The following is a 15,995-nucleotide window of genomic DNA, read 5'->3' on the forward strand; positions in this document are numbered from 1 at the left end:
GGAGCATAGGGGCACATTTTAAGACTTCATGCAATGCAGTGCAGCAAGGAAAGTTGTTGTGCTGCATTACGTGAATGGGAGAGAGCTGAAAAGCACAGAATCTTCAAAAATATGGCACTCTTCAGCTCTCTTCCTCCACTGGAATACTTGAGGCTGCCTAGCACCAACCCAGGCACCTTTGCAGCAAGGTGCAAGGGTCCTGCATTACAGGCAGGATTGTTTTTGTGCATGAAGGTTCTTCTGTGAAGCAGAATGCATCTTGCATTGAAAGAGGAAACAATAAAAAAAAAAATCTTCTCGTTATGCCTCTCCGTGGTAGGCGTACCAGTTTCACACAATTCTAGATTTACAAACCTTAGTAAATCTGGAATTGTGTGAAATACATTGGTGGATGCACAGGAACACCAATGCTCCACCCATGCAAAGCCTACTACTAAGAAATGTAACACAACGCAGTGCAAGCTGCTGCATTGAACTACATTTCTTTACAAAGCCATGAAAGGGCACACAAAAAAGGCCTGGTGTGGCTTTGTAAATCAGAAAATAAGAATTTGCATCTTCCTGTGTTGCCTTGAATGACACATGGGCAAAGCAAAGACTAAGTAAAAGGCTAAGTAAATTTGTTTTTAGTTGGGGTAATTTGGACCTGGCCAGGGGGGACATATTCATGCTTTGAGGAACATGTAGTTCAGACATACCTGTGGTGTGCTGGACTAAGCACCCAAGATATAGCAGACACACATCACATAAAGTACCCAATTTGTAAGGTGGGGGGGATACAAGCATGAATGTTGTGTACATTTCTAACCCAGAATATGAGAAGCACAGCCATGCCAATGGCACAGTGTAATATATAATCCTATCTGAAGCACATGGGAATGCAAGCGGCCTTTCAACAAGAAACTCCTCTAACAGGAGTTGAACCATGCACACTCAGGGGGCTCAGGAGGGGATAAGTATACAGCACAAACTTCTCAGCCTATGCAGGGATTTAAGTATGTACGTAGCAGGGCAGACCTGGATGACAGATATGTCTGGACCAAAAGCAGATTAGACAGCAAACCGGTACTCCTTCTCAATATATGTGGCCCTAATGTGGCATCTGTACTATTTGTGCACAAAACCTGGATGAGACTATCATTGGAGACTCAACTCCTCCTGATATGCAGAGTAGACTAATAGTGTGGGTGACATATGATGAGGTAAAACAATTTCTCCAGGTACAAGATGTGTCAGAATCTCTAGGAACAAGTTCTTCCTAACAGACAGGAAATTGGGAGATATCTGGTGACATGCCTGCCCCTAGATAGGGGACAACTTATGATAATCTCCTCTTCATTACCTCCACACCAGACTAGATAGGTTTCCCATAACCACACAAATGGTGGGACATACAGTGACTGTAGCATTTCTCTGCAGACCACTGTTGATTAACTGTGGTAGATTCCAGTCCAAGCTACAATCTGGAGCCCTACATGACCACTTTTCAGACCCACGCTCTGAGAAGCATTAGAGAATGTTTTTATTTGAATACAAAGTCATTGGAGGACACCAAGACAGCATGGGAACCCTTCCAAGTAGTGACATGTGTGGCCTGCACAGTGACAATTTGCAGGGGTAGGCTTGTAATAGAAAGTGAAGTACAAAACCAGGAGGACACCATGAAATGTCAGTAAAGACAAGTACAAACTGGGGAGTTGCAAGAAAAGTAAGAAAAGACACTACTGTAAAATAGGTAGAAGTATGTAGCAGCAATAGTAAGGTTATGCTGGCTGAACTCTAGAGAATACACTGAGATTATCCACTTATTTGGTGACAGAACAGGCACAGTTAGTCAGACATTACAGTGGCAGGCCACTAGTGACCATAGTGTGAAAATGTGAGGAAGAAATTCAGTATGGGAACAAGGCCAGCAACAATATATTTATAGACTATTACACTGGATTGTACCAGACAGATTCAGTACCATATGAAGAAAGATTTAGAGTATTTCTGAGGGAGGCTGGTTAACCCCACATCTCACAGGGAGAGAGAATCTCTGGATGCCCCTCTAATCCCCTAATTGTTGAAGATGTAAGCACTGTCATGCTTTTGACGAATACTGGAAAAATTCTAGAAATCTTTTGAAGCATATCTAGAGTGGGGTACTCTACCTGACTTTACCATGAAGCATTGATTTTAGTGCTCCCAAAACCTGACTAGAACACCCCAGGTATTCAAAATGACTAGTGTTTGTCCTTACTCAAGATAGACAAAATATTGGGCAAAATATTAGCTTTCTGATTGATGAGGGTGATGATTATGTAGGTTCAACCTGACCAATCAGAGGGTGTACCTGGCAGGAATACCTCCTACAATCTGAGACAAATTGTAATTGACAATTGGGAGAATAACATCACATGTCCATGTTTGCAACAGTAAATATGGGGAAGGCTTTTGATACACAGCGCTGGGACTTATATATGCCACTTTCCTGAGCATGTGCTTTGGTTACCTCTGCAAGAATGAGGACAGGTCAGAGTCTCTCAAATGCCTAGACTGTTCACTGAGGCACTCGGAAAAGGTGACTGTGATCACAATGATACCCCTGGTGAGGAGAATTTAGAGGGACAGAAGATGCAGTGGGATACATTTTATTGGAAGAATAACAAAATATCACTGTACAATGATGGGATATTAATGTATGTCTAAGCTCATTGGAACATATAGGGGGATAATCCAGATCTTTGACAACTTTGAATGTTTTCAGGGGCTCCAGCTGAAGATAGCCAAGACATGTTGCTTACTAATATTGAACTCATCAACATATGGCACCATGAGATATAACAGATGCAGAGTGGAGTGGACATGTGGCTCCTTTCAGTATTTGAGGATTCGAATATACAGAGACCCTATGAGGGATTGGATGATAATTATACCTTGATGGTTGATGAACAGAACATACCGAATTCTGATGCAGGGAACCATTTCAGGAATGGGCTGAGTCACCCTTACCAATATGAAGGTAGTATCCTGAGATTGCAATATTACTTAATTAACCATCTGTAAGAAAATGAGCTATGGGGTATAATCATCTGACCAGAATATCGTGGTCAAAATATAATGATTATAAATATATTGTGGACCAAAATATCAAAGGTAAGTACATAATTTTTCAAATGTTGAACTATTGTATTGAAGTTTAAAATACTGTTTACTATATAATAGAATATATATTAACCCCTTGGGTGCATGTGTCGGCCAATGGCTGACTTACGCACACCCTCCCTGGTGTTGACCACCCTTCCTGGTGCGGGCTACGACCATTGGTCGACACCAGGGAGGGATGTTTTTTAATTGAAAACACCTTTAGAGACACAGAAGAGCTTCTGTGTCATTCCCCCCGCTCGCCCATCCGTAAAATCAGCACGCTGCGAGGCATATACACACATATACATATATATATATATATATATATATATATATATATATATATATAGAGAGAGAGAGAGAGAGAGAGAGAGAGACTCTATAGAGGGAGAGACATTTCTCTCTCATATATATCTATATATATAAATATATATGTATATATATGTATATATTTTATATACATATGTGTTTTTATATATATATATATATATATATATATATATATATATATAGTGAGATCACTTTTGTCAATGCATGTGTTGTTTTGTTGTTTCCCTGGGGGCTTAGATCGGCCCCCAGGGAAATTACACACACATGGAAAAGTGATCTCTTTACATATACATAAGGAGAGAGAGAGACACTCTCTCCCTATATATATATATATATATATATATATATATATATATATATATATATATATATATGTACCATGCACAGGTCCACCTTATGGCGCGCAGATTTCACGGGTGCAAACGAACGTGAGGAAAGGACCATTCCGCCACAATCTCCAACACCAGCAATTGCAAAACAGTTGATTTGTGTGCACTCCAGGAGAGTTTTATTGCTTCTATTCAAGAAAAGTGTAAGAAGACACCACCAACGCGTTTCAACCTCTCGGTCTTGATCACAGTTTACTGAGACAGCATCTGAGGGAGAGGACAATGGAGCAGACACTGGGAGTGATTTTCCAGTCGGAGGAGTCCCATCAGACAACTCCTCTTCCAGTGACTCTGAGCGAGTCGATGAGGACAGCCATGCTGTCCCTTCACAAGCACAGTCTGTGCAGTGGGACAACAGCGGGTTAGCCCAACACAGAGAGCAGGTGCATGTGGGGACAAGCACAGAGTGCTCTTTTGGCAGCCCCTAAATTAGTTGAGCCCCAAATTCCACCTTTTACTAGTGACGCTGGATGTAAAGTTCATAAGACCAACTTTTTGCTAGTCGACTACATCCATCTCTTTTTGGGTGTTGACTTCCTTCAGCAAATTGTGCAGTAAACAAAATTGGATACAGAACAATTTCTGCGGGAGCATAGAGGCACTCCAGGGCCCCGTTCTAGGACACGCCAGTGGACTCCCACTTCTCTGGCAGAGTTGAAGATATTTTTAGGCCTTACGCTCAAAATGGGATTAGTGCAGAAACCCATCTTGCATTTCTACTGGATAACTCACAGGGTTTGGTTAACCCCCATCTTCGCAACGGTCCATGACAGGGAAGGGCCCAAATAGTACTGTGGAGACATCAAAATTATCTATAAAAAAACAACCTCGTTTGTAAAGCGGGTACCTGCATATTTGGTCCTGGGCTCAGCGGCCATAGAGGTAAACCTACCAAACAAAGACATTTCTGAAATCTAGACACCCGGTCAAGTCTATTGAGGTGTAGCTTGTGTTGATTCCCCAAAGTTTTCTTACCCAGAATACCCTGCAAATGTAAAACATTGAATTAAAAACTCTATTTCTCCTTGGATTTCTGTCACGCATACTACAGGAATATGCACAAAATCCACAAAATTCCTACCACCCAGCATTTCCCCACTCGTCCTGATAAAAATGCTGCCCCACTTGTGTGCCTGTACCTACTGCCTGCGTCAGGAATGGATCACCCCAGGGTCAACAGTAGCCCTCATGTAAGGACTACAATTCACTGTTGTGTGATCCATTTCTGTCACTGGCATTTAGTCCAGGGACACCAGTGGGGTAGCATTTTTATTAGGACAGGTTGGTGGAATCTGTGTAATAAGCAGTTTGTTGAAAAACAGTGCTTTTATTCAAAGTTTTACTTGGTTAACTTTAGAAACCCCAGGATATTGGAAAAAAGGATGTAGATTTGCCATGGACAGCTTATGTAGACCAAAAGGTATGGAGACCTGAGCACACACTAACCCCAAATAGCCAAAACAGGGCTCAGCACTGGAGGGGAAAGGCCCAGCAGCTAAGGGGTTAATGCTTTACTTTTTAGATTTATGTGTATGTTTTTATTTTTTTATTTGATTATATATATTATTGATAAATAACTAATATTGTATAAATTGTTGTTTATATTTCTTTTTAAGTTGCTGTATTTATTGGGGGTTGAGAGAGTAGTGTGCATTTCATCAAATATCAACCTATATTAATTAAGTTGTTTCAATATAGCACCAGGGTTGAGGTGATTATTGCTGCACCTTCATCCATAATTACATCCAGGTTAAACACACTATGGTGCTCAGGTCTTGAGGACCAACCCCATAGGCCTCAAATAACCAAAGGTTTTAAAAAATGTAAGAAGAAAACCCGGCACATCAAAGTGTTTGCTAGTGTTGAAAACCTTCTTGAACCATCTCTTCAAGTTTCATTCAAAATCACATAGTCCCACTATCCAGTTTGATGAATTCATAGTTGTTTTATTAATTCAATTAAAATTACATGATCCATAGCCAACGCATTTCATCCTATCGGACTTCTTCAGGGCTCGAGATTCATGTACTTACGAGGCTCCATGGCAAAATATCGTCATTCCAGTAAATGGACAAAAAAAACAAGCTGTGAAGAAGTCCGATAGGACGAAACGTGTTGGCTATGGATGATGTCATTTTAATTGAATCAATAAAACAACTATGAATTCGTCAAACTGGAGAGTGGGACCATGTGATTTTGAATGAAACTTGAAGAGATGGGTCAAAAAGGCTTTCAACACTAGCAAACACTTTGATGTGCCGGGTCTTCTTCTTATATTAATTAAGTTGTTAACGTATTGTTACTTATTTGTTTAAATTGGTAAGAATTATTCTTTTATGTCAGGTTTGCGTATTGGTGTTTGGGAGGGTAGGATTTTTACTGATTATATTTAAATTAAAGTTAAATGGTTAATTTAATCATTAATTTATGTATTTTAGTTATTATTCATTTATTTCATTTTATATTTATGTGTCAGATTTTTTATAACCAAATTTTAGTAACAGAACATAACAAGACCAAAGCCCACCAAGCCTAGCACAGTACACTACAAAGCACATATGATCCTTAGTCAGACTTATGATTTTAGATTTTCAAGATTCGGTTGTGGGATGTATTGCGTTTTTGGGTGGGTATTTTTTAAATTACATATTATTTTATGGTAATTGTTTATGATTGTTTTTAAATGTTTAAACTGTTATTAATTTGTGTCAAAGCCTTATAATTGGTTAACTTATGCATTAAAGTTAAATTTAGGGTATAGGAGCTAAAGGTATATTAGGGTTAGTTTTTTAAGTAAAGTATTTGAAGATGAGATAAATTGATTAACTAATCAGTTGTGTTAATTTGTAATTAGTAAGTAATTGATTGTGGTTTTTAATGAAGCTTTTAATTGACAAATATTAATTTATATAACTTTGAAAAATAAGTGTATTATTTTTAATGGGTTATGTGGTACTTTTTTCAATTTTAAAAGGAAAATGTGGCAAATGATGATTCAGGGTAAACAGTAGTATAGATGAAACAGGATAAGATTTATTCACAAGGTAGGAGTCTCAGGTTACAGGTAGAAGATATTATGAAGGTAGCAGAAAAGCCCCACTGGGAGCAGCATCCTTTTCTGCTCAGACCACGCATTCCAACTGACACTTACACAAACCATGCACACAGTAGCATTTTATTACCTCACAGTCACTCTGGCTGAGCAGCAGGGGACATATAACTAGGGAGAAAATGCATGGCAATGAAATAAGGATACCACAGAAAACTTGTTTTTATTATAATGATTTCAATAGTGTTGTATGCTATATGTCTACGTTTGAGGTAACCTACTGCAAGATATTGGCTAATATTTAATTAAATATTTGTATTTATGTTTAAAATGTTACAAATTGATTTTAAAAAAAACAAAAAAACTTTTATATCTGATACCTCAGCACCCCGTGTTTGCACTGTCCCCATTGTTTGATATGCTGGAGTAAGGATAGTATTTCTGACCTCCACCGAAGTTTGCACCTTCCCTGATTTCTCTTATATTTGAGTTAAGTTAGTAATTCTGACCCCTCATATGTGTGCACTTTCTGCAATGTTTCTTAGATTGGAGTTACAACAGGAAATCCTACCCTGCCCTCCCACCCAATGTATGCAGTTCTCTCAAAGTTTGATACACTTCACTTAGAATGGTGCATTTGGCTCCAATGTACATATTTTCCTCAGTGTCTGCAAGATCTAATTTACACTAGTGAATTTGATTACTTCTCTTCTAAACAAGTGTAAATATTTTTGTAATTTTGTAGAATTGCGCTTACAGCAGTTTTTTGGGATACCTTTTTTACGTTTTTTGATTGGAGTTTGGTTATTGTTTTCAATATATTTTATCAACATTTTGAGTGCATTTAATCAAAAAGTATATATATATTTTTTTTAAATTGTGTTTTGCTTTTCTAAAATTATTTTTCACGTATTTCAGTCTTTAACATCTGTTTTCTTCGGTCCTTTCCTTCAAAAAAGAAAACATTCCCTTCCACCTGTTGGTGCTGATGGCATTGACAGGTTGTGGGACCCATTGATTACTGCTGCTCAGAAAAAATATCCAAAGAGGCGCTACACTGCAGTGATGTATGGTGTGCATTCATAATGTCATGGGCAGTGCCTTTCAGCTTCAAAGAGCCTTTCTCAAGCAAAAGCTTAATTTCCCATAGAAACTATGGTGCACAAAATATGAAAGTAGTGAACGTAAAGAGCAGACTTTACATATTAATTAGAGTGAAGCAACAAGGTCAGGTCTTTAATAAAATATTTACAAAGGGTAAGTTCATGAACATAAGGCATGATTGACAAAAGTATAATCATTTCACAATCTCGGTGAGTGGCAAAGTCATAATATCAACATATATCCTAATTAAATTGGTGCATGATATCTGATAAAAGTATTTGAATGTTTGTCAAGACTGCATTGACCATAATGCCCTACAAACCGCAATATATTTACAAAGATATAAGAAATCTATATAATTGATGTCTGTGATTAATTATACATTTTAGTAATGTATCAGTGCACGTATGTCAGGTCCTATGCAAGTAAAATCAAGGAATGAACCAACTCAAGGATGCAAGTTGAACTGGTGGAGAAGTCCAAAGGAGCTAATCATCTGGTCATTGACATACAGAACACAATACGCATATGAAGTATGCACAATATTAGGCACGCCGGTCCCATGATGTGATGGCAGTATGTCATAGCCCTGATGGCAATGTGTCCATGGCAAAAACTCACGTATCCACCATAAATGTAATGGTCTAGTCATGTCAGCATGGTGATCTAGTTCTGTGGCAGGGGATATGAAGTGGGTTGACATGTCAGGGACTACAGTAGCCAGTCTTGCAGATTTGTATACCAAGTATACCAAATATATGTATGCCGTAAATCACATGGCCTGACATGCACCACAAAAATCCATTGTTGTGGCAGGAAATATGGGGCATCTTATGGATGCCATATATCTTTTATGAGCATTGATACCACAAGTCTGCCACTTTTTTGAGAACACAGATTCAGCGGCTGACATAGCAGTAGGAGGAAATACACGATTTTTCATTTGTTTGGACAATTATTAACCACAAATAGCATTGTATATTAATTGAATGTTTCCTTTATCAAAGCTAAAGTGTTATTTGCTGTTTAAAGCTCATGTGTAAAATGCTTAGCTGTGGCCTATACACAATATTTAATGTGAAACTTACAAACTACACTACCATTTTCTTGCAGCTCCTTGGGACCAAGAGCTGAGTCATGAAGTCATACCATCAACAAGTGGCATGCAATGCTCGTAGAAGTCACTACTGTTTACAATCTGCCATCTATGTAGGCTTCACTGCTGAATAGTAAGAGGAGATTGTTGGTCCCACCCAGGAAAGCATCTTTAAAAACTCCTCCCATCTATCCAGTCCTTTAAATGTTTGGCCTTTCACCCCAGTTCTGATCCCTTTTTTTGGCTATTTGGGGTAGTTCGTGCTTAGGGCTCCATAACTTGGTTTTTCACGTAAGGCATCTATACCTACTTTGTGTCCTTTTTTTCCTTCATAGTGAGAATTCTACAGGTACCCAGGTTTGGGGTTTCCCATGTAGTGGACTGAGAAAATAGGCCCACATTTTGAGTATTTGGGAAAAAGAGGAAAAAGGTGCTCTGAATAAAAGTGCCTATTTACTTTCCTAAAAATTGCATCAATGAACAGTTTTCTGCGCTAAAATCACCATCTTCCCAGCTTTCAGGAACATGCAGAGCTGAAGAATAACAACCTAATTATTTTACCACAGTTTGGCATTTTTCAAAGAGGTAGCCCATTTTCATATTTTTTGTGCTCTCAATCTACTTCCGGTTTGTGGTGGAAACCATTATGAAACCCATGGGTGACCAATGAAAACGATTCATTTCTGAAAAGTAGTTAAAATGTCAAATTCAGCAAGGTCATATGTGTAGATCCTTCAAGGTGTCCCCAAAAAACTAGGGCCCATATTTACAAGGAGCTTGTGCCATCACTGCGTCACTTTTATTGACGCAGTGATAGCGTAGGGTGCTGACCCATATCTACAAGGCCATGCAAAGCCACTTTGTGTGGCTTTTTTAGGCCTTGCAGATATGGTGTAAGGCAATGCAATGCAAGTCGGTACGTTGCCTTACTTTGTGTCATGGTTGTATTTCCATGGGTGTTGCTTAGGTGTTCCCATGCAACAATCATGGATTTTGACACATTCCAGATTTATAAGGGTTTGTAGACCTGGGAATGAGTGAAAAACATACACCACCCCAGAGGTGCATAAGACTGATGCAACAGGTTTCTTTGGATTTTGGAAGTTTCCATCACAGAAATGTAAGGTAAATGTGTGACTGCAGGCAAAGTTTCAGCTAACCCGATCACTGATCCCTCCATTTAGCACTTTAAGGCCTTTTGTGATGTGGTCTAATTGGCCCACCTACAAAAGTGGGGTACCGTTCTTAGATGTGTGGGAACTCAGGGTGGTAGAAAACTTGTGGCTCCCCACAGATTCAAGACATTTTCCTCACTTAAATGTGACTCCCCCTTTTTACCCTGAGGGGCAGAAGGACTAAAGGGTGTGCGGGGTGGGGCACAGCATGAGCCCCGAAGGGGGCCAGAAAGACTGTAAATATCAAATGTGCTCAGGGGAACACAAGCCCTTGTGCTTTAGTGTAATGGCATCAACTTGTCCTGCACGCTGATCGTCATTACACTAACGGCTAAAAAAAGACTTTGGAAGTTCTTGCCAAACAGCCCAAGTTTAAGACGCCATAAAGCACTCCTGACTTTTATATGCCTCCCCAGTGTCGAGCATTGGTCAAGAGATACACTGGGGAGGTAGTGCAGGTGTTGGCCATTGACCGACACCCACACTCATGGAGGTATGAGGAGATTGTTGGTCCCACCAAGGAACACATCTTACAGAACTCCTGACATCTATGTAGCAATCTTCCTCCCATAAATCTCTTATGGATTTCACCTCTCCAGGCATCAGCTTAAATGTCACAGATGCTTGTCCCTGCTACATAGTACTCCTTTCAAACCAGCCCTTAGTCTATAGATACCTCAGTTGACTCCCCTGGTCTAGCTTCCAACCCAGGAGCAACTCTGGTCCTTTCCTCCTCTTCTGAGGGAGAGGAAGCCTTTGCTGAGGTGGACTTTCCCTCTATTGAGCAATCTCCCTCCCACACCTCCCAGATGTTAACCCTCTACATGATTGCAACATATGTTGCCCTCTTCTGATACGTTAACTTTGTCAGAAGGACCTACATGTGGGTTGTGGCATGGGCAAATCCTTTCCTTTGGAAGGACAGTTTTTCTAATCTCAATCCTGTATGAAGGGGATATTTGTGAAATGGTGGCGACCCTGCACAACATGGCAGCTCACCAGGAAGAACTCCAAAGGCAGGCCTGTGTATTGAAGAAGTTACACCAGGAACATCTCTGGGCATTGAAGGAGGAGGATATAGGACACGATGTCTTAGCCATACAAATTATTTAAACCACAATACACAGAGACTAGTCTCAACATGCAGGGCCAAGTCATGGACCCCGGTCAACATGCGATCAATATAAACCTTCAAGGCCCTCAACATTCACAACCACTTCTAACCTTCCAACAACCAGGGCCAGCCACCCTCCAACAGTGCCACTCATCTTTCCATAGCCCCTCTTTCACATGCATTTTTTTTTTAGCACTACTCATTTTTGTGATCTGCAAGGCACACCTTCTTTGCAGCATACATTAACCCTCTGCACTACTTTATGGTGAGTTAAAACTGCTATTAGACTAAACTCCAGATCTTTCTCCAGCAATAACATTAATCACCAGAGTTATCATGACATGTTTATTGTTGGCTGAAAACCACTGGACACGCGAGGAATTCTGCAGCATGTGCTTTTAACCCATAAGTTATTTTTAAACACAGCACCCCCCAGGTTAACACCAGGTGTGTCTGCAATGGTCGCACCACTCTAAAGCCAGCTCTGCCAACAACACACCTGCAACACCAACAAACCCACCTCTTCTTTCTCCACATGTGCCTGCTGTGCATGCAGATTCTCACCTACCGTGGGTCTTGTGACAGATGAACAAGGCATTGAAGACAATGAACAGCCATGCAGGCAAATACAGAGTGCAGGTGATGTGGTATACGCTCAGTTCAGGTGAGTATAGGACCCATAGCCACGTTTTGAATCCTCTGAAGATTATTTGTCAAACAATGTGAGAGTACAAGATAGACAGCTTATGGTAATCAAGTGTGGAGTAGATGGAAGGCAGATCTACTGGCCTCCAGCAAATTAGCAGAAGGCAAAGAATTGTCTTCCTTTAAATATGTAGAAGCAGAAAAGATGAATATGCCAATTTAGAGAATTGGAGGCAGAAAGACAGATGCTGATCAAAGGTAATTCCTAAGTGCATGGTTGACTGTAATAAGTGTGTCATTCATGCAAGAGGGCCACCAGGCCTGAATATTATAATCCCGGCCCTCTGAAATACCTCTGTAAAAAATTGTTGTCCAGAGATTTTCATTTTTGCTTTGTGTTTTTAGATCGTTAGAGAAGTACTTTAGGTGGGTAGACACTGCTGAGCCGGGCCGATTTTGTCTGGACGACATTTTTAAAAATGGGGGATGTGTTGCAGTGAAGATGTAATATTTCAGGAACATAGAGACTTATATACTTCAGTTTGGTGTCAAAACATAGGTTGGAGGGGTCAAGTAGTCTTGTAGAGACAGTAATTAACTCCTCAGAGCAACCCTTCTGCCATTTTCCAAAGTGGCAGCTACAACAGAGGAAGAATACTGTAGACATAAATAGAAATGAAACAAATAATAATGGTTTTAACCCTTTTATGTATACACCAAACAATGTTTATGATCTGAATATGAAAAATAATGTTTATCACTCCTGTTTTAAGCACATTTCATAGTTAACTTTATTTATTTGTTTCAGCAATCGCTTGTGGTACATTTGCGGATTGATGAACATTTGAGAAGAGCATATTGAAAGGGACATCTTTTTGTAGCACAAGTTTTGCAAGAATAGGTATGTGTGAGTTCTGTGGGTAGAAGCTTTAAACATTTAATTGGTTTTAGCACCCCAACAATATCTTCCCAATGAAATCCACAGGGATCTTTCTATGCATGATCCAAAACATTTAAACATCTTCTGATCAAGTGGAACACTCTTTTAATGTGTCCACACACAGACTATGACGTCCGTGGAAGATCACTGAGCAGGACTGATCTGTTGAGCTCACTGTACCAAAGATCGTCAAATGTGTAGCAGTCAGAACTCATTTTCCACACATGCAAAAGGTCTGTAAAGTCACATTCTTCTTCTGTCTCAGCAAATCCTTTTAGAAACTTCACAGGTTCATCAGTGAAAGCTTCAAGCTTTATTTTGGACACTTTGGCAAGGCAGTTGGGTTATAAGTTTACAGCTTCTTTTGTTTATGCCCACAGCTGACACAGCTTGTGTTCCAGCAGCTACTTCATTGGTATAGTCTTGAAAAAGCACCATGGCAGTATCAAGTATGCTGGATGTTCCAGATAAGGAAGAGCTGGCTTCAAAATCAAAATTATTAAGGGCAGTAATTGTAAATCCTTTCCTGGTTAAATGATTTGTAAGTGGTGTGCTGTCTGATTCACAAGTTTTCACAGCATGAGTTCCTAACAAGTTCCTACTATGTCATTATATCATGTTGATACACCAATCGTCTTCATTGAAGTGATTTGCTCTCTACTTTTGCACTTGTTATAGATTGTGTGGGCAGTCATCTTGTGCAGCACAGTTTTTTTAGCTGTGCTGTAAATCATAAAACATGATATGGAAAAGACAGTATATTTGCACAGCATAAGCCTGTTGGTTTAAAGGATTGGCTTCCACTTCTTTGCTTATATGTTCAATGCTATCATCAATGTTGTCAAGAACTTTAGTTTGTAACAGTTTTGCTTTGCTGATATTTAGCAATGATGTAAAAAATGTTAAAACCACATCAGGCATTGTTGTCGACTGCCATGATTGGCGAAGCTCTTGGGTATAAAAAAAATTGTCATTAAGTCCAAAATCTAAGTCTTTCATGATGTTTCTTAAAATAGCTCCTGCTGATTTTACTGCATCCTGTGATCCTATTTGGGCAGCACGAACTTCAGGAGTCAAATCAGTTGAGAACATCATCAGTGGCTCATTCTTTTTGTTGGACTGACAAAAATAAACTCTGTGATTGTACATTCTCACCAGAAAAATATTAATTTAATTATTATGGATCAATACACCTTCATCAATTTTGACTGTTATCTCTCTGATCTCACTGAGTGTGAATCCATTGCCAGCACTAAAGGGTGGCTTTAAAACTTAATTTCTTTTTCAAAGAGTGCAAACATAACTGATGGCTGATGGTAACGTTGCTGTTGGGAACTCCTTGTACATTAAAATTTTCAAATGTATGCATACATGCAGTTTGGGTGGGCATACAAATCTGCTGCAAATAAATTTACCTTGGTGTTTAGATCAGCTAATTGACTGAAAACTTCATCTTGGAAGAAACTAACTGCAGATAAAAACATGTTTGCCCTTTGAGACTCACATACTCTGTGCTCTGTTCTTTTGACAAACCATTTGACCCTTGTTCTGGCTAAACCACAGATAAAACATTGAAAATCCTCTGCTTTCTGATCAGTTGTTGGAGGTGGATGAAGGGTAGACACCAATCTTCTAAGTGGATGGGCATTGGGTTTGGTTGTTGTTGCTTTCTCAGAAGACTCAGAGGGGCATATTTATACTCTGGTTGCACCGAAGTAGCTTCATTATTTTTTATTACTCTAATTCGGTGCAAAACTAACTCCATATTTATACTTTGGAGCTAGACCCATCTAGCACCAAATTTATGGAGTTAAAGTAATTTTTTGGAAGTGGAAACCTACCTTGCCTTAATGAGATGCAAAGTAGGCGTTCCGCTGCAAATAATGATTCTATGGCCTTAATGCCACATTAATACTCCTGTGCACAAATGGTGCATGGGAGGGAGGAGGGGTCAAAAAATGGTCAAAGCTTGCTTTGCCCCATTTTTTAACGCCTGGGTCAGGGGAGGCATTAGGGTACTTGTGAGCCTATTTCCATGGTGGAACACCATGAATATGCCTACAGGTGCCCTCCCCAAGCCCCAGGGTCACTCCCCCCCACACCAGAGGGACAGCGGAGGATAAGGGGACCCCATCCCAGGTAAGTACAGGTAAGTATTATTATTATTTTTTAAAGGGCCATTGGGGGCCCTGTAATGGGCCCCCGTACATGGCACTGGATGAAATGGCCATACCCAGGGGACCCTGGTCCCCTGTGCTGGTCATTGGGGTGGTGGGCACGACGTCTGTCTTTTCTAAGACAGGAGTCATTTGGTATGGATGGTTTTGCATCAGATAATGACTCTAGCAGGTTAGAGTATTTTTTTTTACTCTAACCTGCCTAAAGACATTTTTTGGTGCCAATACCCCTTCTTCCATGCTGCCAGCCCCACCCGACTAAAGTCATTTTTTTGCCACTAGCCTACCCTTTGCACCCGCTTGCACCATTCCATAAATATGGTACCCTGCTGGTGCACAGAAATGGTGCACGCCGGTGCTAAACGTTTTGGTGCAAAACTGAGTTGGTGCAGTTTTGCACCGAAAAGTATAAATCAGTGGCAGAGTCTTGTTGTGATTCACTGGTTTCTGCTATTTTCTGACATTTTTTCCCAGGCTTTTTCCATTGTATACAACTTTTAGCACTTGCTGCTACAGTGATAAAATATTTGATTCTCTTTACCTTCAGTTTAAATTTTTTTTAAACTTTGTCTTGCTGTATTTCTGCTGCATCTTGACGTAGTTGATGTAAGCTTTTCTTTTGGACTAGTTTGGCATATGACACATTTTCCTTTGTTATGGGAGTCCTCAGATTTTGTAGTTAGGAACACTCTGTCAGGAGGTAAAGATACTCTGCCACCACCTGCTTTGCTCATGTTTACAAATGTGAATCAACGGAAAACCTGAAACAAAAACAATGGTAAAATAAATTACCAATATGATGGCTAAAACACATCATTATAGAGCCGTCATATTGGAAAATGGCTGA

This window comes from Pleurodeles waltl, chromosome 5 (assembly GCF_031143425.1).
Source record: "Pleurodeles waltl isolate 20211129_DDA chromosome 5, aPleWal1.hap1.20221129, whole genome shotgun sequence".
NCBI lineage: Eukaryota > Metazoa > Chordata > Amphibia > Caudata > Salamandridae > Pleurodeles > Pleurodeles waltl.